This window comes from Panthera pardus, unplaced genomic scaffold, assembly GCF_024362965.1.
Source record: "Panthera pardus isolate Hobbes unplaced genomic scaffold, ASM2436296v1 HiC_scaffold_27, whole genome shotgun sequence".
NCBI classification, from domain to species: Eukaryota; Metazoa; Chordata; class Mammalia; order Carnivora; family Felidae; genus Panthera; species Panthera pardus.
The window spans coordinates 116,275,286-116,300,385 of NW_026526843.1; the positions used below are offsets into that span (position 1 = coordinate 116,275,286).

General features: G+C 44.9%; 1 protein-coding gene across 6 annotated transcripts in view; it reads right to left on the reverse strand.

The window, feature by feature from the left end:
- FRMPD4 (FERM and PDZ domain containing 4) overlaps positions 1 to 25,100 on the reverse strand; it is an 843,299-nt gene that overhangs the window by 678,451 nt on the left and 139,748 nt on the right. Inside the window, exon 1 of one of the 6 annotated variants that reach the window (XM_053891839.1) lies at positions 2,896 to 3,171. The exons of the other annotated variants lie outside the window; for them this stretch is intronic. The gene's annotated coding sequence lies outside the window, so the exon portion shown is untranslated. Of the gene's footprint in view, positions 1 to 2,895; positions 3,172 to 25,100 lie in introns of those variants that run through there. 6 annotated transcript variants of the gene reach the window in all.

The window sequence follows — 25,100 nt, forward strand, 5'->3', positions numbered from 1 at the left end:
CCCTCAAAGATGGGTAGCATATATTCTTTGGTTTCCAATTCCAAATGTATTTTGTTTTGTCTTTTTTTTTTAAACGGGCAAAATGCCCCATATATGTCAATCTTGCTAAAGTAGATATGCTGCAGGATTCTTAGATGTAAGTCTCACACCTCTACTTAACACCATGTAACATATTGTAGTCTTTTGAAAAAGATAACCAATCCCTTTTGAATCACAGGGGATGTCAGCCTTGGAAAGGTGTTTTTGTTTTTGGTTTTGCTTTTTTAGGAGGAAGGACCACTGTGAAGCCACCATGACATCAGATCGTTCTGAGTACCCATCAGAACACCAGAGAATAAAAACACATGGGCTGGCCAATGCCCTGGACTCCACTTGGGACACAGACTCCATTTCTGAGACCCAGGACCATGCTGGAGTAATTCTGAAAAGCAAATTTACAGAAATGCAGCCATTCGCTCCATTTATTTTCCACTGTTGAGCTACTTTTTAAATAGGAAGCAGCAGCAAAATCTATCAATCTAAATGCCTTAAGATTTTTTTACTCATTATACATGAGAAAAACACCACCTGCTAGGTAGTACGGTTTCCAATGTTTCCGTGAACCAGAATTTATACGTTTGTTTTACAAGAAAAAGCCCTTCTACCATAAATATGGTCCTGTGTGATGGAAAATTAAAATTTAAAAATCTGATGCAATTTACAAGAAAGGACAAAACAAAGTGAAAATGATCACAGAATTGGTCCCATCAAAGCTGATGAGTCACGGCAAATAAGGAGGAAAGAACTGAGTCTAATGAAGACCGCTGAATCACAGCCATTCAGGGGCTCTTTTTAAGCAAGGTTAATCTCTTAAATTGGCTAGTCACTGGTAATTTGTTTGGCATGAATTCTGTTCTCTGAACAGCCAAGGGCTTGTTTGATACAAAACAGAGTGTGTGAGCGGAGGAATCACATTATAATTGATCAATTGATCTAATATTTAAAAGCTATGTCTTCCCAATTGCTTTGACAAGTGTAATTAACACATTTAAAGGGTCAACCAGATTGACGCCCTTGCCAAAAAGTAGGTTTTCCTCTCCTTTTAAACAAAAATCAATGTATTGATCAAGGCCACAGCTTACCTGAGAATGGTGTGTAATCAACAGTGTTTGTATTTTAAAGCGTTTTGTTTTGTTTTGAAAACACAGCACCAGCACATCAGAGCTACATGATTTTTCTTTAAAGAAACAGTATCTTTTAGAGGCAATACTTTTATCCTCTGTGGTCTTCACTATCAAAAGGCCAGTAGGCCCTTCTTCTTTGGCTGACTTTTTCATGGAGAATCTATCTTTAATGTGTGTGTGTGTGTGTGTGTGTGTGTGAGTGTGATAAGCTATACATTATTCAGATACTCTAAGGCCAGGAAGCAGCTTAAGAAACCATTCCCCACCTCGACATCAGGGAAGTTTAGGATCAATTTGGAAGAAGAGAGGCTCACCCGGAAAGAGAATGTTTGGGAGCACCAAGGACAGAAATATCCTAAAGTCTCCTTGTCTCTCAACTTTTCTCCAGTGGATCTGCCACAGCATCAAAACTTCTTAGTGTAAGAGTCACTGCTTTGAATGGTGGCATTTTTCTCTGAAGATCCCGGTTAAAATGCCAACGTCCTGTCTGGAAAGGGTAGTGACCTAACTATACCCACCCACTAGCTTCGAAAGCAGCTGGCCTTTCCATAATTCACCAAGTAAATAGCAGCTTTTGGCTTGATACAAGCTGAGATGTTGGCCCTCCCTTTACAGACCTAGACTTTCAGGGTTAGCGCTTATAAGACTCTTATTTTCCTTGAGGTTCTCTGCCCACCAGGAGGGAGGCAGGCAGTAGATGGCAGCTGTCTATCCTAGGGCTGTGCTGTGTGTAGCTTCTAGGTAGAGTTCAACTCTCCCTCGGTCAATTCTATTTTAAACTAAGAAGTACTTTTGTCCTCTTTCAGTACCTACCAGAAATAGAACTATCATCTTCTTCGTGCAGTAAATGCAAAACAATAACAAAAACAAAAAATTAGTAGCCCTCAAATACAAAAAGAATAGTGGAACGTCCATAATGAGCAAAAGCAGGTAGAAGGCTCAGGCAGACAAGCATGAATGCTTTCTCCTTCCCACACTTCCCCAGCTGCATCAAGCCCCCTGCTATGCGTTTGGTGTTACCATGTTAGGTGTTCCACATGTGTTAAACCTTTCCAGGAGCCCTACGGAGAAGGTAGCATTTTCTCAATTTTATAGATACAGAAACGAAAGCCCAAAGATAATTTTCCAAAGCCCCCATGTGTCTGATTGCAACGCCTGCACATTTTCTTGATGGCATGCTTGGTCCTATATTCAAAATGATATCCTTTTCCTTGGATTAAGACTTTAGCAACTGAAATACTGAACCGAAGTACAAACATTACTGGTTTGAGGTACCTTGCATTCTTCGCAAGCCTCTGCCCTCCTTTGTGCTGTGATTTATGCTCAGGGTCATCTGTGCCCATCAGGCTCTACGAAAGAGCACAGAGAGCCAACGGGCAGATCTCGGCATGCCAGTCAACAGCCTTGTTTGCCTCACTCCTCTCGCCTCTTTGACCTGGGCTGCCCTTCCGTTGTTTTCCTGCCCCCAACAATCCTTCAGGAACTCTTTGCTCCTTGGCCTGGCATAGTGGAGAAACCAGGGCTCCTCCATGAACCTTTCTCACTTGAGCATCTTCGACCTCGTGGACTTCATCCTTCCTGCCCAGCCGCCCACAGCACAGAAGTCTGCCTGGGTCAACAGCTCCTGGTCACTACCTGTCTCCCTCCATGACCCTCTCTCCTCGCTCCAGCTAGGAGCCCCCATTTCGTAATAACCTTAGATTCCTGGCAAATCTCAATGTCCAGCACTCACCAACAGCAAAGTGTCCAAAGGGCTGATGTCCCAGATCTCCTATTTTCCTTTCTGCCTACCTCTTCAACTCCCAGGGCACTTCTGGTTTCTGATTATTGCTTTGGACTTTCAATCTTTTTCTTTGCTCTTTCCTATGCCACTTGCATAACCCTCTCTCTTGACTTTGACCTTTTCTCTCTGCCAACTCTTCAACTCTGGGCTGACCAGAGTCCAGTGGAAACCACTCGGTCCAGATCTCTAGTTCAAGCCTGACTCCTAGCTCGCAGCCCCTCCCGGGACCTGACTCCTTGTGCTCACCCCCCTTGAGCTGTGACCAGGGTCTGTTTCCCCTGAGCCCCTTTTATCTTAGGGTACAGAGGAATCTTTTAGCATTGCCAACTGCTGCTGGATCTAATCCTGATTCTCCTGAAGACTTGAGTGGAATTCATTAACTGCCATCCTTACAGCCTTTGAGCTTTCTCTGGCAGAAGCCATGTTTGATTGCATATTCCCTAGTGCTATAGGGCATCCCTTATCACGGCTGGTCTCTGATGTAGTTTCTTTCTTAATAAGTGAGTAGCTTTCTCTCTTCATGACAAAGGAGAATAATACAAAAGACAGAAACAAAGAATGAACACTTAGCATAAAGTCACACAAAGGCCTTCTTCCAATCAGAAGATGAGCCTCACAGTCCGTTCTCTACCCTCATCCACTATGCTTCTGAGAGCAGAGTTCCTCCAGTGTCAAGGTCATTTGAAGTACCCGTGAATGTAGGGATTCTGGTTCGCAGGTTGGGGAGGGGTGCTGGGATTTTGTATTTCTAACAGGCTCCCGTGTGATGTCCTGGCTACATCAAGGTCAACACTTTCAGCAGCAAAGCCCTAGGTACACCCATACCTGGAGACGGACTTAAAACTGGCTTTTTTTTTTTAGTATCTACTATTAAGATACCTTAGTGGTTTTTTTTTAATGTTTATTCATTTTTGAGAGACAGAGAGTGAGTAGGGGAGGGGCAGAGAGAAGGGAGACACAGAATCTGAAGCAGGCTTCAGCCTCCAAGATGTCAGCACAGAGCCCGACGTGGGGTCAGAACCCACGAACCGCAAGATCGTGACCCTGAGCAGAAGTTGGACACATAACCAACTGAGCCACCCAGGCGCCCCAAACCTGACCTCCTTCTTAAGCAATACCCACAAAATTAGACAGCTCTAGTCTGTGATTCAGACCACAATCCTTTTCTTTGAAACATCACATCTTAAAATACATTTACACAAAACCCAATGTTTTTGAACAATGATTTCTTTATTCATAGCAATGGATGGGAACGCAGAAGTTGTTTCTTTCAACAAAGGGAGGAAATGGATAGAGTAAGTATGAATTAGAAAGAGGGCACTGAGAGGTGCTTGGGTGGCTCAGTCCATTAAGCATCAACCTCGGATCTGGTGGTTTGTGAATTCGAGCCCCTCCTCAGGCTCTGTGCTGACAGCTCGGAGCCCGGAGCCTGCTTCAGATTCTGTGTCTCCCTCTCTCTCTGCCCCTCCCCCGCTCACACTCTTGCTCTCTCCCTCAAAATAAACAAACATTAAAAAAGAACAAAAAAACAAAAGAAAAGAGGCACTGAAGTGGAGGTTACTGGACAACCAGGCAAAAATAAAGCTACTGAAGTCTGCACCTGAAAGAACAGAAGAACCCCAAAGACATGAGCCCATGGGAGAGGGAGGCAAAGTCAAGCCTTCTGTTCCAAAGATTGTGCTGCGATGACTCCAGAGAGGACTTTACTGAATCTAGACAATGAAGAACCTTACTGGTCTATTATCTATCTTGAGGCCTAGCAGCTATTACTGGCTGAAGAGTTGTCTTTATTTATTCTTACATACTCATGAGGCTAAGGCCACTGGATTACAATCTCTTTTGGATACTGTATATAATTGAAAATGATTTCTAAGTTTTGCCAGTATTAAAAATTAGCATCTGTAAGGCATTCATTAACATCTTTACATGCATCAACCTTGTTTAATTCTTTTAACAGTGCCAAGGGTTGGACCCATTTGGCAGATGAGAGAAGACAAGGAGGAGCCAGTGAGGTGGCTCAGGAGTGAGCAACAGAGTCATGATTTGAAATCAGGACCTAACGCTAGCCCTAAGCTTTCAACCGCTTGCTATCCTGCTTCTCTGTTACTTCTTTTGTTTTGGGGTTGTTTTTCTCCCAAACTGGATAATTCCCATTTATTTTTTTATGTACTTTCCCTGGAAAACTCCTCTGGAATTCCAATGAAAAGGCCTGCAAGTGGACTCAAGAGCAGGAGCCAGGTGTGATCAGAGAATCGAGGCAAAAGTGAGGACACAGAAGGGATATTTTGCTCCATGTACAGGTCATTCTTTCTTTCACATCTTACACTGTTACACTTTGGGTTTCTTTCTTTATGATTCTAATTGCTGCCCAGTGTATGGTCCGTCCTCTTGAGCTCAGTATCCTTTATTAAAAGTCATACTTGACACAGGATGCTTTAGGTTCCAAATTAAAAAACAAACCAACTGGAACTGGCTTCAATAATAAAGAAAATGTCCTAATACACACAAGTGCAGAACTCACTGCCAAGACAGGACAGTGTCAGGAACCCAGTTTCCTTCCTTCTTTCTTTCTTTCTTTCTTTCTTTCCTTCTTTCTTAATGTTTATTCATTTTTGAGAAAGAGAAACAGAGCGTGAGCAGGGGAAGAGCAGAGAGAGACGGAGACACAGAATCCAAAGCAGGCTCCAGGCTCTGAGCTGTCAGCACAGAGTCTGATGAGGGGCTGGAACCCACGGACTGTGAGATTGTGACCTGAGCCAAAGTCAGATGCTTAACCACCTGAGCCACCCAGGAGCTCCTAGAACCCAGTTTCTTTTCAACTGGCCACATCTGGGGCAGCCCTCCTCAGAGTCATAGGATGTTGGTGGCCAGAACGCTACTTCCTCGCTTGTACTTGAGAAGGGGGGGTGTCTCTTCCCCAAACTACCAAACAAAAGTTCTGAGCTTCACTCTGAACCAACTCACCATATTGCCCGCATTGTAAGATGCATATTCTGCATGCTGTAAGAGCTCTGAAGTAAAATACACCTTGATGTACATGTTACATGTTTTGTTACATGTTGATGTATAGTTCTGTCAAGGTTTTTCCGCACTCTTCCTCTCAGTGGTACCTAAACCAGTGTGCCCCTTTGGGTATCTAATGCTGGGGCAATAGGCCTAAGACCAGTCAACAATGGTCCCTAGAGCTGGAATGGCCCCAAACCCTGCACCAAATGCATTACTGCTTTTTGCCATCAGAGAGGATGGGCCGACTGTTGGGAAGACAATGGAAATGTGAAGTTACTAGCTACATACTAAAGAGAAAAATCTAACAGTGCAACATCATTCATTCATTCGTTCAGTTATGTATTCATCAAAATGAAAGCCACGGAACAGCTCACACCCTATGCTGATATTTACAGTGTTAAATTACATAGACACACACACACACATCTCTACATAAGTAATACAGTTACAATACTGCAATCATTCCTGAGTCATACTCTGCAAATAAGCAAATACCCATCAAATATAAGAAATGTCAAGGCCATAGCTAATGCGTACTATGGAATGTCACACTCAAAACTCTTCGCTTCAAGTGAAAGCAAACAGGTCTCCCTGCTCCTAACAAAATCTGGTGCAAGCAAGGCAGCAACTCACATTCCGATTTTGGAATAAAGATGGCAGGCTGGCCCATGGCTAAGACACATACAGTGACTCACAGATTGCAGAAGGGAGGAAATAAAGAAACCCTGGGGATCAGATCATGGCCTGCAGAAATCTAGAAGGCCCAATGGGAATACCTCTGACAAATCCAACCATTGTAAACCATGTGAGACAAACAAATGATCTGGAAGAGGGGAAGAACAATTGCCAATTACACAAACCGACCACCAGATCAATGTTATATTTATTCGTAGAGGAGGCTTAAACCAGGGGACAATCAAATGAAATTGGATTGAACCAAAGGGGTGATTATCCAATTTCTAGGAGATTCTTGGTGCTGGGAATAAATTCTCTGCCTCAGCTATGTGTAGCATGAGATAAATGACAGGCATTTGTGATGAGAGCCCCAGTGAGGTCAAACCACATTAGCAAAACTAGCAAGTGCTTTAGGCAATCACTGAAACCTTCCGGGAAAAATCATTTCACCCAGCCAAAGTGGCAGAGACTTGCAGTCAGCAGAAATTTTATTCCTGACTTGGCTTAAACACCTACTCTTTCTGTTCCCCTGATGGTTCTTGGGGTAGCTCCTATCTATGAAGAGTGGTGATCCAGCTCATTGGCTTAGAGCATTCTTAGTTAATTTTTGTGATTGGGCACAGTCAGTTAGTGCTGGGACCAAGCCCTTCTCTTCTGTTTTCTAGATAGAGTCAGTGAGATGAAGCATTTACCCAGACCACAGACCATAAGGTGTGGGCAATGGAGACACAAAAGAGTGATCAAGACGGTTGCACAGAGGGTTACAGAGTTGAAAGGGCACCTTAATAATATACATCTTTGGAAAAGTGTCTTTCTTTGAACTGGGCAAGAGACTCAAATTGCCTAATCTCTTGGTGCCAAGAGCCATCACAAAATTAGTAAAGCGTTCCCAAATGCAGCAAATGATACCTGTCCCTGGTTTTGCTACAGGATCCTAGCAACCCCCCAAATACCACAACTACTGGATCTGAGGGTAGGGGAGGAATGTACTAGCAATGGTTTATCACTGTAATTCATAACAAGACTACCTGTGCTTTGGATAGTCCAATGAGGATTTGTGAGAGTAGAGAGGTAGGAATAAAGGCAGGGAGCAGCGGAATAGACCCTTTTAATCTATGAAACTAATTACCTTGAGAGATGTAGGAATGAATTGCTATGTTTGTTACAAATTTTTCAACAGCAAAGTCATTGTTTTGTTAAATCATGTAGATTCCAGGCTTTCTGCATCTCCCGAATCTCAAATTTAGCCAGATTTTCACAGACTGCAACATTTTGCACTTAAATTCATCAGTGGGTTTACATCAAGGTGGCCTTGGGCTCCTATGTGATCTTGATGACCAATGCCATCAAGGCAATTTTTTTTTCAGTTTATTTGTTTAAGTAATCTCCACACCCAATGTGGGGCTCAAACTCACCCCGGAGACTGAGATCAAGAGTTGCATCCTCTTCCAACTGAGCCAGCCAGGCGCCCCAAGGCAGCTTTAAACTTGGACCTAATTCCAAGCTGCAGGACAACCCCCTACAGTTGCTTTAAGGCCATTTGGAATCTTAATACCTATGATTCTTTTATTCCATTCTTCAAGTCATTGATGAAAGGCTCCCTATTTTCAGATCGAAGGTCTAAACCCATGGAAATCCACGGGTGATTCCCCGCCCTGGGATGACATTGCCCCATCAGTAATGTTCTTGGTAATGTGCCTCCACAGTTGAAGTCATCAGTATTGATGAGGAAGTTCAGCAACTCGGCCTGGTTTCAGCAAACAGATTGAGGCTGTACTAGAGGTGTCACCCAAGAAGACTTTCAAGGCACTCTGCCACAGAGAGAGCCGACAAGAGGTCCCTCTTAGCGGTCCTGTGGCAGAGAGGAAACGTTGATGAGAAATAGCCTCTGTTTTTGGTCTAGTCTCCACTGGCAAAATACAACTGGAGAGAAGATCCAATTATCCAGACTGTTCAGGCCCCAAGTCATACCCAACCATGGCCTGCCTGGTTGTAAGCTTTGCTTTAATAATAGCCTCGCCTGAAATGGTCTCACACACGGTCTTCCCACCCTAGCATCCTGTTATAAACGTATCTTTACAACCCGGAGGCCACGAACTGCCCTAAAACGTGATCCAACTTCTGGGAGACTTTCGGTTGGGAGAGATTTCTCTGCTTCAATTACTGTGGTAAGAGATAAATGACAGGCATTTTTGACCAAAACACAATGAGTTCAAAACTAGCAAGTGACTTAAGGAATCATCAGAACCTTCAGGGAAAAACCGTTTTCCACAGTCCTAAATTTCCTCATGAGACAACAGAGGCATCCTCCCCCCTGCCAGCAAACTCACGCTTGTCTTGTCTTCCTTGGGACCATCTGCCACCTTTTAAAAATACTTCCCTGTAACAACTACACAATAACAGCACCTCATTGGGCTGTTGAGGGTATTAGCACAGTGCCTGGCCCAAAACATAAAAGCTTTTCTCGTGAACGAGAACCAAGGCTCAAACAAGGGGGGTTGGGGGTGCAGGGGTCCCCAGCTGGTCACTCGAAAAGGGAATGGAAGAGCAAGAGGAAGATGGAATGGGAAGAACTGGTGGACCTGTGCGGTCACAAGAAAAAGGGCATACAGAACTCTAGAAGTTGGCCGTGTCCCTCAGTGAAGATACCTACAGACCTTCCGTTTCTCCTCGGAGGAAACCGGGTCAGTGAGAGGAGCACCCGCAAGGAACAAACCTGCTCCAGCTGCTACCACACTTGGTGAGGATTCCTCCACTTCTCAGTGTATCCCAGGCTCTGACAGTCCCCGTCTAAGCTGAAGGAAGCCGGTGCGCTGCCCCTGCAGGCCTGAGTCACTTACAACAGGTGCTCATTGCAAAAATGCAAATGATCAGGGCCTAGGGTGAGTGCTCAAGACATTGAGAATGTACAAATTCGAAAGCTTATTGCTTTGAATGCATCTTGCACATACAAGTCAAGCAGGAACTTGGAAGGCACAGTTCTAATTGAGGCAGTAAATTGGGACTCTCAAGTTCAACTTAACAAAAACGCATCTGTCAGGGTCTCACAACCCACCATCATAGAACAGCGCTGTCCGGGCAAAACAGTTCATTACTTCGCACGTTTTCAGTAGTAACAACAGAGAGAGGCAGTGTCTCCTCTTTCTGAAGCAATGAAATGGGGAGAAGCCCCCGACATGGGCAAGATATCTCTTTTTTTTTTTTTTAAGTTTATTTACTTATTTTGAGACAGACAGAGAGAGCACTAGCAGGGGAGGGGAGAGGGAGAATCCCAAGCAGGCTCCACAGCATCCACACAGAGCCCAATTTGGGGCTCAAACCCACAAAACTGTGAGATCATGACCTGAGCCGAAATCAAGAGTCAGATGCTTAACTGAATGAGCCACCCAGGCGCCCCTAAGGTATCTTTACATCTAAAGTTTTTGAGCCTGCAACGCCGGGACGGCAATAATACTCTTTTTTCATTTTATTGCTCATATTGTTCATTGCTGTTACCTCTTGCCACAAAAAGCATAAAAGAAACTCAGATAAGCAGTTAAAACTCACACCCAAGCCACCTAGTTGCTGATGGCTTGGGGAAGTAGGGGCTGAAATGAGGATCATTAGAAGAGAATCTTCTAGTGTAATCCAGATAAGTGTGGCCACTCGGAAAGTTTAATTGAGCCTACTTGAAAAAAATCAGCCACATTCATACAAGTTGGGCACTTAAATATAAGTGAAACTGGAGATTTAAGAGATGAAGTATTCAGGAGGATTTTGGATCGAAGTGGGAGTCTGTGTGAATCAAAGGAATTGTCGCTTGGCATTAAGGGAAAGGTTAAACAGGAGAAGGTGAAATTCAACCAAGTTGGTTTTCCTTATTGATTTCACTTTGGAAAAATATTAAAATTGGTAAGAAAATTAAGTCTTGGTTAAAATATTTCAAAAATCATACAAGATTGTTACATATCCATGCTATCTTTTCAACTCGTTGCACAGCAAATTGAGGCTATTACAGCTAAAATAACATTATGATCATTAGATGCAAATGTTTCCGTGGCATAGAAAAGGTTCAATTAAATCTACTCTTTGTATAAAGGCTTCTTTCCTTCCAGGTTTGCATAGATTTCCACTAGATTTTCAGCCTCTTTCGGGTGAGGTTTGTGTCTTAGATGTGTTTTATCAAGCACGGTGCTTACAAAATGCTCCCTTATTGACTCATTGAATTTTAAAATACGGAGTTCAGGAAGTGTGACAATATTGTGAGAGATATCCAAAAGCTATCATTTCCTCCTTTTTAGAAAGGAAAGAACTTTTTGATTGGGAACATAAGAAGGTTGCTTCTAAATAACAATCAAATCAAGACACTATTCAAGTTCCATACTGGGGTGAGAACGGGCAACACCATTTTCCTTTGTATTCGTGTATTGTTTTTCTTTTTCTTTTTAAATTTAAGATGCGGAGAGAATGGAAAGCAACCTACGGGAACCATGTACTACTGACAAATGAATGCTGATTTCTGTTCCCAAAAACATGACTAAACAGGAAGATGATTTTGCTGGACTCATCCTGCCAGACACTCCAGGGACTCTTCAGGGAGCAAAACATTTACGCAAACAATGGGAGAAGCGGGTGATCCTGGAGAAATGACAACAGCTTTGGGAGCACGTGTATTGATCTAAACAGGCAGAAGTAATACCTTTTTGGACACTGAGATAAGTTCTAGCGTATTGATGAGTTCTATTCCCGATTACAATGTACTTCATGAAATTATTCTGGTGTATAAGCTCAGTAACGTGAAGGAATCCTCTGCAGAAAACTACAACTTGGAAATGGAGGCACTTTCATTCAGCATTTAGCTCAAATGCATCCAACCATTCAACCATCAATTATTGAATGATTACTCTGGCACAACACCCTTCTAGTTAAGATAGCATGTGGTCCTGTCCTCCTAGGAATCTAATTTGGAGAACAGGATATGAAGGAGGCAGAATAGCACTCCCCCTCCCCCCCCCGCCCCGCCCCGCCGCCCCGGAAGATGTGCACACCCTAATCCTAGAACCTGTGAGTGTGTTCCATTAGATGGCAAAGGGGCTTAAGGTTGCAGGGCAGTAATCAGCTTACTTTCCAATGGGAGAGTGGCCTGGGTTTTCCAGGTGAACCCAATGCAATCACAATACAGTAGTCCCCCCTCATCCCTGAAGGACGCCTTCTAAGACCCCTGGTGGATGCCAGAAACCACTGTAGTGCCAAAAACCCTGTACAGATGGTTCCCAGCTTTACAATTTTATGATTTTTCAACTACGCTGGTGCGAAAGCAATACTCATTTGGTAGGAACGGTAGTTGGAATTTTGAATTTGGATCTTTTCCCGGGCTAACAATATGCAAGAAGATCCTCTCCTGTGATACCAGGCAGCGGCACCGGCCGCGGTTCCCCGCCAGCCACGCGATCACGAGGGTCAACAACCGATACACTGACGACCATTCTGTACCCAGACAACCATCTGTTTGGCACTTTCAGTACAGTATTCAATAAATTACATGAGATAGTCAACACTATTATAAAAGAGGCTTTGTGTGAGAGGACTTTGCCCAACTGCAGCCTAAGCTATGATGTCTGGCAGGTTAAGCGTGCTAAATGCATTTCAGGTTTCGAGATCTTCAACAAACAATGGATTTATCAGTATATAACCCCGTCATAAGTCCAGGAAGATCTGTATATGTCATGGCTTTCCTGTACATACATAGCCATGATAGTTTAGTGTATAAATTAGGCACAGTAAGAGATTAACAATAATAAACTAAAATTACAATATATGTGTAACAAAAGTTACACGAATGTGGTCTCTCAAAATATCTTATTGTACTATATCCGACCTTCTCGTGACGTAAGGTGCCTATGTGATAAGATGAAGGGAGGTAAATGACGTAGGCATTGTGCCTAAGAGTTAGGCTACTGGCGACCTTTTTTGTTTCAATGTTTATTTTTGAAGGGGAGAGAGAGAGGGAGAGGGAGAGAGGGAGAGAGAGAGGGAGAGAGAGAGGGAGAGAGAGAGGGAGAGAGAGAGGGAGAGGGAGAGGGAGAGGGAGAGGGAGAGGGAGAGGGAGAGGGAGAGAGAGAGAGAGAGAGAGAGAGTGTGCGTGCGCGCGTGAGCGGGGGAGGGGCAGAGAGAGAAGGAGACACAGAATCTGAAGCGGGCTCCAGGCTCTGAGCTGTCAACACAGAGCCCGATGCAGGCTCGAACCCACGAACTATAAGATCATGACCTGAGCCAAAGTCGGACGCTTAACCAACTGAACCACCCAGGCGCCCTTACTGGTGACCTTCTGATGATGCATCAGGAGAAGGACCATCTGCTTGCAGACTGTGATGGGCTACAAGTAACAGAAACTGTGGAAAGTGACAGGGCTGGTAAGGGGGGGGGGGGGGGGACTCCTGTAGTTGTCATCCCTAAAACTAGAAGAGGGAGGCAGAGAAGAACCAAAGAAATGGTAATGCAGGGAGGACCCAGCCTGCTGTTGCTGGCTCCACAGATGGCAGGAGGCAGACCCAGCCAGTGAATATGGGTTGCCCATTAGAAGCTGGAAAGGATGGGAAGATAAGTTCTCTCCTTGAGCCTCCAGAATGGAATGAAGCCCTACCAACACTTTGATTTTAGCCTCATAAGAACCATTTCCAATCTCTGACCTCCAAGATGATAAATGTGCCTTCTTTAAATCACTAAGTTTGCACTAATTTGTCACGGCAGCAATAGAAAATTAACACAAGTGTAATTATAAACAGAAAAATAACTATCTGCAGTAGTAACTGCCTAGTGCCAGATGGTAGGAACCACACGTTTCACAGGATATTGGTACCCTAAGGGAAAGGCTCACTTTCCCAAAGGGCCTGGAATCTTACTGACTGGGTGTTTTAGTTCCCACACAGGGCAACATGGGAAGGCCCACTGTGTTTGATCTGTAGTACAGGGAAGTGGTCTCCCAACCACAAAGATCATTAGAACATTCTTCAGGAGCATCTTAAAAATACTGAATTCCAGCCCCACCCCCGGATTCTGATCCAAGTAGGCCTGATGTGGGAGCTGGGATTTTGCAGTTTTTAAAAGCTTCCCCATCTCCCAGGTGAATCTTATGACCAGCCAAATTTGGGGAACACCTCCTAGGAGATCTCCTGTCGCGCACCTAACAAACTTGGAAAAACTTGGGAGCACATCAGTGCAGTTTATTTGGGCTTTAGGATCCCTAGCGACTTTTTCCCTCTCTGCAGTCTGGAAACTTAAAGCTGGCTCTGCCTCCTATCATCCCCCACGCCCAAACCTCCTTTGTAATCTATCTGCTTAATTCAGTTAAGAGTTACCAGTTTTGGGGTGCCTGGGTGGCTCAGTAGGTTGAGGGTCAGGCTCTTGATTTCAGCTCAGGTCATGTGAGATCGAGCCCACATCAGGCTCCATGCTGACAGCGCAGAGCCAGCTTCTCTCCCTCCCTCTCTCCGCCCCTCCCATGCTCAAGCTTGCTACCATGCTCTCTCTCTCTCACAATAAATACACATGGCGGGGGCTGGGGGGGCGGGGGGGGGGGGAGTTACTGGCTTTGCTCCAGTTCCTTGCCTGAGGCTCACCAATTGCAGCCTGGACTCTCCCTACCTTCTTAAGGAAAACACGTCTCAGATGGAACATAAATGAGCTTGTCCATGCATCTCTGTTCTTTCTATTCCGCTCGTCTGCAGTCAACATATTTAGTATTAATTCTCGTCGGTTCCACCTCACTGGCTGCAAAGGAAATGGTCATTGGAAAGGAAATGGTGGCAGGCCTACAATCCGTCATCTTTCTTAAAAGAAAGTTTACTTGAATAAATCCTTGTGAAATGATGCTAACAACAGACCTCCTGGCAAACTGATGGCTGGTGCAAGATTCCTTATTTATAAAATTCTTTTAGCAAGACATACCTGATCGGTCTAGGATGGTTTACGGCAAACAGGCCTGGAATCTACTGATTTATAGGGCATTGGAAAGGTTATCTAAGCCATGTAACGAAGTATAAATGTTTTGTGGCCCTACTGTATAATCAATATAGCAGCATACATGCTTTGGAGCCTCACATGTTAAGTCTCTAACAGACTGTATCCTCCACAAGAAGACATGCAATAACTGAGTGGTTCCAGCCCTGTCTGTGCCTCGCAGTTTGGATCTTAGAAATTATTAAGATCTCTGATTCATGCCCGAATAATTCTATCCTTTCTCTTATCTCACCTACCCTAGTACAGGTATTGAAAGAAATGAGATAAATAAAAAATAAGGAAGATAAGGCAAGAAAGAACACAGGCACAAATTTTGCTTAGTGGTGGTGGTGGGAGGGGCTCGTAGGAGGGAGAGAAGAGAGGAAACAGAGGCAGCTGGAGTTAGTTAAAGCTATAAAACGGGGTAAAGAGAAACAGTAGAGATCATATTTTAAAGGAAAGTGCTTGACTATAAGAGAATTTTTTCTAAACGTCTATTGAGAGAGAGCATGTGCACACACGAATGGGGGGAGGGGCAGAGAGGAGGTAGATAATCCCAAGCAGTCTCCGGAACTAGCAGCACAGAGCCCTCTGCAGGGCTCGATCTCACAAACTGTGAGATCATGACCTGAGCCAAAATCAAGAGTCAGACCCTTAACCGACTGAGCCACCCAGGCGCCCCAACCGTAACAGAAAATTTTTAAAGAGATATCCAAAAACCAGCTACGTGGCCCTTAACCCTCACCCCCCCCCCCCGCCCCCCTGCACAGACTATCGGGGAGGAGGCAGGAACTCTGCCGAGAGCCCGGGCCCCTCCAGGGGGAACAGCGGGGTACCCCAAGCTTCACTGAGAGGGGCTTCAAGGATCGTTGAAGAGACTGTGTGCTATTGACGTGCCCGGAGTCCGGCTCCACCCCAAGAGTTGCTGTGCCAAGAAAGTCATCGTCATCTGGCTGAAAACCCACTCTTCCATACTCTGCTCTGTGATGCCGGATGTCCGTGTCAGCTTCTGCTTTGCCAGCCTCTCCCCGATAGGCTCTTTCAAGAGGGGCACTAGAGGGAGGCTGGAAGCCTGGAACAGGAAGACACGCGTGTTCTGCTGAAGGTCAGCCATTGGCGTGCACTTCCCTAGTGGGAGCTCAGTAATGCCTCTTCACTGCAGCAGAAGTTTGTTCCTGTGGCTGAACAGTGCCCTTCCCAGAAGAACGGGTCACAGAGACGCCAGCTCTTGGAGGCTCTTCCTCTCAGGTTCTAAATTCTCCTACCTGCGACCTGGTGCCTCGGATCCGTCAGCCATAGAGATGGCAGTAGTTTTTAGCAATAGCTACCTCCCAGGGGCCACCTTGTAGCTCTTCAGCAGTCAACGACTAACGTTAAGTGTTTCAGAGCGATACTCTGTTCACGCTGCCGGTGTGCTTTCTTCCTCCCGACGGGACAGACAAATCAGGAGTGGAATGTGGAGGGACACCTGGGGGAAAGAGCTCCAAAAGGAATCCTCAGGGGAGTTAAGAGGAGTGCCCTCCAGCTTGAGTGTCTAACTCCCACTTGAAAAATCTGAAGGGCGAAAGGTGAAGGGCAACCCTGTGGTGGATCTGAGCTCCTAGTGTCAGTCATGAAGGATAATGCAGAAGTGCTTCCCAAGGACTAGATGTCAGCTGTTGAATGAAGGTGAGAAGGCACAGCGTCGCTTTAATCCTATAGAAGAGCACCACCGGGAGGGGCAAACAGACTTGGCAGAGAGAAACTGGAGATACTTCCAGATTTGTCAGGGCTAACAAATGAGTAACAAGAACAGATGAAAATGCTCAAGATACAAAAACAAAAACAAATCAACTTTATATCCCTGCCTAGTGAGGACACCAAGGCTAGACCTGTCTGGCAGTACCAGGCATGTAAGAACTTTCTGGAATCACTGAAAGCTATTCAGTGGATATGACATACAAAATTATCATTGTATCCTTTCAGCACGGGCAGAGCCCTCCCTCCTAGCTGACATTCCCTGGTATTTAGAATAGCAGACAAAGACCAATCAACTTCATAAGAGGTATGGACGTGCATATTCGGTGACCTCAGATGTAGTGAACAGACCCCCAATCCCACCCCAGAGAGTTTTAGGTGCAACCCGGAACAATTACAGGACTTACTGGGGAAACACATAGATGTGTCGAAAAGCCCGCAAAGAGGAAGACAATTATAACTCAGGCACATGAACGACCCCGACGCACCCCGGGTCTACGGGAAGACCAGAAGCACCTTGCTGTAGGCTGAACCGTCATCTGTGCAAAGTGAATGTTCTCCTTTTCAGCAGAAAAAATTCTTTCTTTTGAATTTATTCTATTCATCAATTTGGACTTTTTTTAATATTTATTTTTATTTATTTTTTTAATGTTTATTTATCTTTGACAGAGAGACAGAGACAGAGAGAGAGACAGAGCATGAGTCCAGGAGGGGCAGAGAGAGGGAGACACAGAATCTGAAACCAGCTCTAGGCTCCGACGTGGGGCTTGAACTGATGGACAGCAAGATCATGACCCGAGCCGAAGTCAGACGCTCAACCGAATGAGCCACCCAGGCACCCCCCCCCCTTTTTTAATATTTAAAGAGAATGTTTTTATCTCACCATGTAAATACGTTTGGAAATGACAGTACATTCAGTAGAGGCCATTTTAATACTACATTTTGTACAGGAGAGAGGATAGAGAAAAGAAGATCACAGGAATTCCTACTCCAGACAAATAGTCACCACGGCCCTCAGGGTGACATGAGGAGTCACCAGGAGGAAGGAAGTTGGGAAAAAAATATCTTATTCCCGCAGCCCCAACAATCCTTAGGTGGGAGCTGGGGAAGCAGATGGCTGTGGAGACCGGAAGATAGGCTGAGGGGGCACCATGGTCTCTCGCTGTCATCTTTTTTCGGTCTTACATCCACATTGCCACTGCGGTTCTCTGTGCCATAACGGCCTATAGCAAGCCACTTCTGGTCTTCCTGTCGACCCGGGGTGCATCAGGGTCGTTCATGTCCCCAGGTTACAACTGCCTTGCTCTTTCCAGCCAACGAGGTTCTCTAGTGACATGATACTTGAGAGCATTCCAAGATAAGAAGTGATACCCATTTAATAGGTTTTAAAATGCTTTAGTTTCGTTCAGCTTCTCTACGAGTTTCTGTTTGGTGCTTCTACGGCCTCCGGAGCTGATGGTCACTCCAAACTCACTGTCACATCCTCATCTGCATCCTAGGGCTTCTCATGGGTCACATGCTGTCAGTACCCAGCCAGTGGAAAAGTAATACGGTGACGATGGGTGGTTGACGGCTGCCCCTCCCCCCGCCCCCACTCTCTTGACTTTTCTTTTTTATACTTGTGAAAGGGTTACGAGGGAAGTTCTGCCTAGGTCTCTGAAACATCTTTAGTATCAGCCGTGTATTTATCCCATTTTGTTCTTTTTCAAGTCTTACAAAGCAGACGGTGTTACACTCTGAATAAATAAGCTCCTTCCCTCCCCCCTCCCCCCCACACAGTTTTCTTGCCTACCCCTCTTCTGCCTCTCTTTCTACTCTGGAAGAATCAGAAACCATGGTTAACAACCTGAGAGGGGAGGAGAAGCTTCGGAGGAGCAAAGAGAGTAAACGTCAAGTCAAACACATCCTCTGGCTGCAGTAGGTTTAAGCTCAGGCGTGAAGTCTGGCGGCACCAGACAGCTGAATCACTGGATTGAGATGGTCTTGTGAAACTGAAGCGACCATGGGAATCTGTATTACCCGAGAGTTGCCGCACAAGAGTAAAACAAAACCTTACAGAACAGACTTAAAGGGAGAAAGGAAGCAAAACGAAAGTTGCTTTTGGATTCCACCCCCTAAGTCCTTCTTGTTCCACATACTGGTTATAAGTAGGTAATCAAAGGACAGTAAGGTGAGAAGTTAAATAAGGATTTGGTTATCGGGCTAAAGAGTTTGGACTTCATCCTTTCAGGCAATAGGGAATAAATTAAATTTAACTCAAACAGTATTGAGCACCAGTGTAGACAGCGAGGATATAAAAAATGAATAGAACGGGAGGTACCTCCATAGAGGTAGCAGATACATATACACATGAATTTAACATGATCCAATACTCTGCGATGAGTGCTACGATCAAGATGTGCCAAGTGGATGGCATGTACAAGGCAGAGCTTCATCAAGAGTAAGCTGTTGGGGTGCCTGGGTGGCTCAGTCACTTAAGCGTCCGACTTCGGCTCAGGTCATCATCTTGCGGTCTGCGGCTTCGAGCCCCACATCAGGCTCTGTGCTGACAGTTCAGAGCCTGGAGCCTGTATTGGATTCTGTGTGTGTGTGTGTGTGTGTGTGTGTGTGTGTGTGTGTCTGTCCCTCCCCCGCTCGTGCTGTCTTGCCCTCTCAAAAATAAATAAACATTAAAAAAATTTTTTTAAAGAGTAAATCGCAGGATTACACTACGCAATAAAGGCAAAAGAAATCTGCAAAAAAGACAGGGCACATCCATCTTTGTATGGTAGGACATTTACATCCTCAAGTACCTATGTGGACATCAACATTTGTAACCACGCTTAAAGCCGTAAGAGTCCCTGGAAAATTGTGCCACAAAACAGATCACTGGCAACCGTCTTTAACAAGTCCTTGATATGGATCAGTGCATTTCAGTTGCAGACTGCTTCTCAGGTTCTCTGTGGTGGCCATGTGTGGCCTTGCCAATGACAGAACGCAAGGACACCCAAAAGAAGGAAGCGCTGGTAACTGGTCAACCCCTGGGAAAAAAGAACTTGACTTCCTCTTCAGCCTTTAAAATCCAAATGGTCCCTGGCAACGCCCACACACACCTAGCAGCTGGGAAGGAAAACTGGAGGAAGGAAAAGAAGGGAATCACAGGAAGTCCTAAACGCTCCACAAGGAAGCAGCTGCATATCGATATATTATTCCCCAACACTGCAATAACCAGTACCGCAGGGTATGTCCTACAGCGGATCCGCTCTGGGATGCACGCCCCATCTGCTGAAAAGGCTAACACACCTGCTATTTTCTGTGCATGTTGTTCCTTTTCAACACTGATGGATTAGGGTTTCCTGAATTTGGCGAATGATGCGCCATCATTGGAGACGCTTGAACCCCCAACAGAACTGTCTGAGGCATCAAGGATTACTGTTTGCGGAGGTGATTTTTTTCCCCTATGATGTAGAGCATATGTTACTTAAGGCCTTTCATGTCCTTTATAGAAAGTAGTTGTGTTGAGAACAAAGCAGGTCTGCTTCACTTATGGAAACTGCTTCAAGAAATACTATAAAGGAAAACACACTCCTGGGTCTCCTTGACTCACTACTCTGCAACGACACAGCTTCACTTCTGACACCAGGTGTGTGGGTTTCCCACATACGAACAAATTCTGTGACACCAGCTCAGTGTCCCATAATTCAATTCAATTCTGACACTATCTACCTGGAGATAGCATCAGATCCCACAGGTTAAGGGCCTCAGTTCTGCCATGCCCCCCCCCCACCACCACTCCATCACAGACACACACACACACACACACACACACACACAGGCCCGCCACCCTGCAGACACCAATAACAACTCCAGCTTACAACCCGTGCTTTTGATTGATTGGAGGTCTCCAGGACTCCCTCCTTGAGTTCAATTAATTTGCTAGAGCAGCTCATTGAACAGAACTCAATTTTACTAGATCACTGACCTATCACAGAAGACATTCAAAGAACACACCAACAACCAGATGAAGAGATACATAGGGGTAGCTCCAGAAGTTTCCAAGCACAGGAGCTTCGGTCTTCAAGGAGTTTGGGGTAGGTCACCCTTCTTACATACGGACGCTTCTTGTTCACCAACATGGATGCTCTCGGAACCCTGGACTTTGGGGGTTTCATGGACACTTCATTACACAGCATGACTGGTGAAATCAATGGCTGTTTGTGATTAATTCAACCTCCAGCCCTCTTCTCCTCCCCGGAGGTGAGGGGAGGGGACGCTGAAAGTTCCAGCCCTCAAATCAAGATGGGTTCCCCAGGCAACCAGCCCCCATCCTTAGGATACCTGGGGCTTTTCAAAAGTTACTTCATTAGCAAACTCAGGAGTGTTTGAAAGGGACTTGCTATGAATAACAAAAGGCATTGTCACTCTATCACTTAGGAAACAACTAGGACTTCAGGAGTTCTGGGCCAGGAATGGGACGAAGATCAAATGTATATTTTTTATTATAAATCACTGATGGGATCCGAACACAATGCTGCAAAATATGGCATCTTGGCATACTGAAGCCGAAGGAGTTTGAGGAGACAGCAGATGCAAGGAGGTCACTCTTGGCCCTGCCCCCATCCCATGCTGCCCTAAAACAGCTCATAAAACCTCAAGTGAGAGGGGGCCTCCCTACTCCAGGAGCAAAGCCGTGTCCATAGCTCTCAAGACAAAGCGAGGAGAATGTGAATGGAGAGGTCTTGCTAACTCCTCTTCCCCCTGCCCCCCTCATTTAATTCTTAGGACCAAGTTTCTTTGGGTCTTCACTTCTTTATGAGGGTTCTGGAATCATGTAAAGCTTATACTCAATACATGTGGTTATGCTTCTCTCCTGTTCATCTGTCAGTTTCATTTTCAGACCCAGCCAAGGACCCTAAGAGGGTCAAGGAAAACTTTTTCCTCCCCAACATCACAATACCACAAACACAACCTGCAATACTAGTTTGGGTTTTCCCTTAAGATTATTTTTGGGACATAAACTACATTTTGATTTTTTTACATGATTTTTTTAAATAATGTTCTAAGTTTATTTATTTATTTTGAGAGAGAGAGAGAGCGAGCGAGCACCGGAGGCGCACAGAGGGGTAGAGACAGAGAATCCCAAGCAGGGTCCACACTGTCAGCAAGGAGTCTGATGTGGGGCTCGAACTCAGGAACCATTAGATCATGACTTGAGCAGAAACCGAATGAGCCACCCAGGTGCCCCCACAATCTTTTTTTTAAGGTAAGCTCTATGCCCAACATGAGTCCTGAACCCACAACCCCAACATCAAGAGTCTCATGTTCCATCACCTGAGCCAGCCAGGTGCCCCTTTTTGCATGATTTTTTTTAATGCCCATTTAATTAAATTTAATGGAGTCTAAAACTACCAAACATGTCTTTTATTTTCATATTGCTTTTTGGTATAAAATAGCATATGCAATATAGAGAATCATATTTTCTCACAAAATGCAACTTTCTAAAGTAATGGTAACTGCTGGAATTAATCCCAGATTGGTGGTGGAGGGAAAAGCTATACTAATAGGAGTGTCTCAATGATTTAAACATTCTAAAGATGATAATGAGCCTCACCACCATCCAACAAGTTGCTCAGTGACTGGAAGTCACCCTGAACTCATGAAAACTCCTGCTCCTCCCCCACCATCCACTACAATATTTAGTTGTCACTAAGTCCTGCCATTTTCACCTCAAATATTCCTCTAACCCAACCCCGATTTCCAGCAAGGCCCGCGTTTCCTCCTTTCAGGTCCCTTCATCTCTATCCCAGAGTATATCCACAGACTCCTAACGTGAGCTTTTGTTAAAGACTTGCATGTCCCAAGGCTCCAATGCTCAAGAACCCGGATCAGAAAATCCAGAAAGGAGTCTCAGTGCCAGTGACCAGAGAAGGGAGGGAAGAAAGGGGTCTCAAGGCCAGGAGAAAGCAGTTCTACAATTGACCTTCCAGGTGATGACTGTCCACCAGAAGAAGAGATCAGACAAGTTTATTAAAAAAAAAAAAAAAACACCTGGAATAAGCAAAAAAGATTATTGGGTATCTCCAAAAGAAAAACTACGCATTGTGTAGAGCACAATCTTCTGGGCTGATTCTAGCATTTCATTTTCTTTGAGGTATTTTACAACTCTATAAATTGCAGGTAATAGCAATGTAAAATAATTCTTGCCCAAGACATGCAAATAAATTTTCTGGTGGCAGTTCAATCGACTCCCTACACCATATCCCTTAGGAAAAACCAGTTTTGTGTCCATTTGTAAATTCATTTCAACATTTTACTTCATACAAATTTTACTTTGAACTAGCTATAGCATCTTCCTGGGGCCCTCATTTAATTAATGAGCTACATAAAATATTTTATGTGTTCATTTTATATTTGTATGAGAGTCATGAGTTTACCTATTGTTACAAATTCTCCCTTAATACGTTTTATCAAGGAAGTTAATATTCAAGGAATCTAGAGGGAAAGGGGGCCAGCCAGTGAGTTCATCCAGCTTTTCCTTATTTATTCCTCCAGTTTACCAAAACCCACAGCTTTTCTGTAAGGGGGAAAATGCAGTATCAGATACGATAGATACTCTAGTCTTCCCACAAACTAGATTTTTCAGGGTAAACAAATTCTGACACAGATGATAAACCAGCCTCCTAGGAGTATGGTTAGGCTACATTGAAGGCTGACTGACTCTGAGTACCACATGATTCCCATTTTTGAAACTCCAAACCTGAGGGCCGAATTCTGGAACATATGTTAGTAGCCTGACTGCTTCTATTCAGTGACAATTCTATCTCAGTTTTCTAACTTTAACATGGAAAAAAAAAATTCTAATGCTCTTGAAACACTCTAAGTTTATTTTCTGAAAGGCCAAAAATGAAAAAGAGAGAACAAAGATGCTATTTAAAACGGATACAAAAGAAAGTTTCAAAGAATTTTCTACATGGAAGGAAGAACTAGGTTATACTAGAGGGTCTTTTAAAAAGTGCATACAGTTATCACGGGACCATAGCACCGGTGAATCCCACCAAGGGTTAATCTATGTACTAACAGGAAAATGAGCCCCTCTTGTCTCTATATTCAGTGTTTTCTAAGGGAGTGGCTCTACATCCTGCTTGAGTAGCTCATGTTCTCTAAAGTAGTCCTCACCCCTCCAAACCTCACATACATCTTTAATTGAATGTATTCTAATCCCACTTTGTGGAAAGCAAGAAATAGACAACAAAGTGGCCTCCGGTCCCGGTGAGGAAAATGGCGTGCCAACAAGGAGACTGAGTGGAACTGGCTAACGAGTTCCAGGTAGGGAGAGGCCAGGGACTGGGGTGAGGGGAGGCTCTGGCTCTGAGGTCACACACATGATCAAGCATGAGGCAGGCAGTGAGAACTCCAGAGGGTGTGAGCCATCACGGAGGGAAAATATCTGTTTCCTCTACCCTTCTTTCTAGGTTCTCAGCTGAGGCCCCTATAACAAAAGGCAGATTATCAAAAGAAAAGCATCCAAAATTAAGTAATATAAGTTTTATATTATATGGGAGCCTCCATAATGAAATGAAGACCTGGAGAAACAGTTACACCTGAGTGCTCTCATACTTGGTTTAAGAATTGAGAGTCATGGAGGGGCGTCTGAGCAGCTCAGTCGGTTAAGCGCTGGACTCTTGATTTCTGTTCAGGTCATGATCTCAGGGTTCACTGAGTTCGAGCCCCACGTCGAGCTCTGTGCTGACAGCACCAAGCTCGCTTGAGATTCTCTCTCTCTCTCTCTCTCTCTCTCGGCCCCTTTCCCCCCCTCTCTCTCTCTCTGTCTCTCTCTCTCTCTCAGCCCCTTTCCAGGTCACATGCGTGCTCTCTCTCTCAAAATAAATAAATAAACATTTCAAAAAACCTTTTTAAAAAAAGAATTGAAAGTAATGGAAAAATGTGATAGGACAGAAGGGTACAAGCTAAGGCTAGTAATCCAGGGGAAACCTAGCTAGGCCCATTCTTTCAGGGTCTTAGTACCTCTCTACCTTTCCAGACAAGGATGCCCCCTTTCCTCCAGGCGGGAGGAGGGCACCTCTCACATGGTTCTCTGACCTGTTTCAAGGGAAGATAAGACAGCCCTCCGTGTGCCTGCCTTTCCTCAGATCCCTTCAGCCTCACATATTCAAAGGCTGAGGTGCCAGATGTGGGGGTAGCGTATCCTGAACCCCATAACCATTAACATACTGCCTACAGGTGTCTGCGACTTGGCAAAGAGGAGCCTAAAATGTGAAGTCACCAAGGCCCACAGCTGAAAGGAGCTGGAAAGAGCAGGCCTACCTCTTCCCACTCCCTCCATAGCCCCCGTGGTCATCCTTCAGAAATCTGGGCTCAAAAGGGAACCTCTTGGGGCACCTGGGTGGCTCAGTCCTGACCTCACGGTTCGTGAGTTTGAGCCCTGCATCGGGCTCTCTGCTATCAGTATAGAGCCCTTTTGGATCCTCTGTCTCCCTCTCTCTCGTCCCCTCCCTGCTCACGTGCACACACACACACACTCTCTCAAAAATAAATAAAACACTTAAAAAAATTTTTTTTTAATGTTTATTTATTTTTGAGAGAGGCAGAGACAGAATGCGAGTGGGTTAGGGGCAGAGAGAGAGGGAGACACAGAATCCGAAGCAGGCTCCACACTCCGAGCTGCCAGCAGAGAGCCCGACGTGGGGCTCGAACTCCCAAGCTGTGAGATCATGACCTGAGCCGAAGTCGGAGGCTGAACCAACTGAGCCACCCAGGGG